Raw genomic sequence first — 2112 nt, forward strand, 5'->3', positions numbered from 1 at the left:
TTCTTTCCATAAAACATGTGACCGGTCGTTTGGTAGCCCAGCTCCAAGAAGATTATGAGATAAAGCGCAATTAACCTAAAATTTTCGAAGTCACACAGTGATATTACAGACTTAGAATAGTACAGATCTACCGAGTCCACAAATTACTTTGCTTGTTGTAATGGTTATAGACATTGGACATTGTATCCACGCTGACGATATTTTTCTTCTCCGTACTGGTACTCGGTTAACCTGAGTCGGGCTCATCAGCATATCGAAAAGACAGCTGTCATCTCCGGAGAGCTACGAGGTAATAAAGCCAAAATCATAGTTAAGAATCGAAATAAAATGGAGTCGTTATGCTAATTCGTCCAGCTGTATTCGCATTAAATTACAGGCAAGTAACAGTTAGACAAAGAGGAAGACGGAAAGAAACGAGCGCCGATCGGACTGCGCCGCGGGTCAGGCTCTGGGCTGCCGACCCGCACCTCGGACACTCCAACGCTATAATCTCAGAGATCGCGCACATGATCATTAAGATATCGCGGGGCTTAGGATTAGGCCCGAGGCTATAGGCGCCTCTTGAACTTTATTCGTTTTTGGCTCCTGACTGACACTTTCTGAGGGATTCTACGGGCTGGCTTTCCCCCGGACCCGAACCCTGGAGCCTGGGCGAGACAGGGCGGAGGCAGTTCCGTGCGGCGATGTTTACAAGAATTGGCGCCTCGAATAGGTTTTGAATAAATTCTGATATTTAGACAGCTGCTTTTATTAGATGTATGAAATCAATTTAAGGAGGCAAACTCTAATACTCAATAGTTGTAAACACTTGCCTTCCCTTCCCTTCAGCTAATACAAACAAAACAGACTTTCCCTTTTCGCAGAATGTCGTACATTGTTACAGGCGTGTTTAGGCAACATCTAGCTCCTATTATATCCTTTATGAGCCGATATAAATAGATACATTGTGCCTATTTCCCTAATGATATTTACTGTATTTTCCAAGAACTTACAGCCTACTTGCATACAGGCGGATCGAGTGCCGCGGATAGCCTGAGTATTTTGCTAATTAACAACTTCATGAAACTTCAATTGGTTTATGGTTGCTACAGTGCATAGCTTTCAACCATCTGTCCATATTTGATCTATACATTCATTCATAACAGTTAAACCCTATTCAGTACCTACTGACATGTATATATCTATTAATTCGCTTCCATCATATTGCGTCTGCCTGTCCAAGTTTCCAGTTAATTTTCTCTGATCATTGTTTAACAAATATGGAGATCCTTAAGTGGACTTCCATTTAAATTACGGCTGTATTCCATACCACGGCACGGGACACACCCTCCGCCTCCCTTCGAACACTAGCCTACGGTTGAACTCTGCTCGGGGGTCATTCCCTTATTAAACCCCCAAGAAAACTTTATACATCAGTACATTTCGATTTAACACTCTTCTCTCACAACCTGCTTGTTAAAAAAGGTCGACGATCAGGCCCCAGCGATCTCGACTGCCCTTCAAGCTCGGGACGGTCCTCGCGGCTCCCAGAAACAAGACCTCCACAAATTGCGACATTCTCCGACTCGCTTTATGGCGCCCCTACGGAAGCCCTACATGAAATAGGATTTCTACGAAGAAGGAAGTGCTGTCACAACAAGCCCGCCATGAAAGCCTGCGAGGAGCGAGTTCCCAGACAGGCTGTTCACTGGCCTGTTACTTTTTTTTTCATTCGTATTTTTCTTCTTCCTTTTTATGATTATATTATGTCAGAATACGTGAAAGCTTAATAAATTCATAATAATTTCATATTATTGCATATATCATAGAAATATGAATGAGAATAATTATTAAACAGAAATGCTAACGGTGAAACTGATATTTAAAACAAATCCTATCTTGCCAAGTTATAACTCATGAAATCAAAGTCGCTCGGTTATCTGTAGGCATTTCGGGCAACATTTTTTAGCAGGCAGAATGAAAGGCGATACAATAATTGCTGTTAAAGGGAGTTCTAGTGTTTTAGAGACTTTGCCAAAGGGACGGTTCTCTTGCGGGCGTCCCACTGTCTCTCCACGGAGGTCTTTGCATTCTCGCAGCCAGGATCGCCTTCGGGTAATGCCACTGTATGTG

Source organism: Penaeus monodon, chromosome 22 (genome assembly GCF_015228065.2).
Source record: "Penaeus monodon isolate SGIC_2016 chromosome 22, NSTDA_Pmon_1, whole genome shotgun sequence".
NCBI lineage: Eukaryota > Metazoa > Arthropoda > Malacostraca > Decapoda > Penaeidae > Penaeus > Penaeus monodon.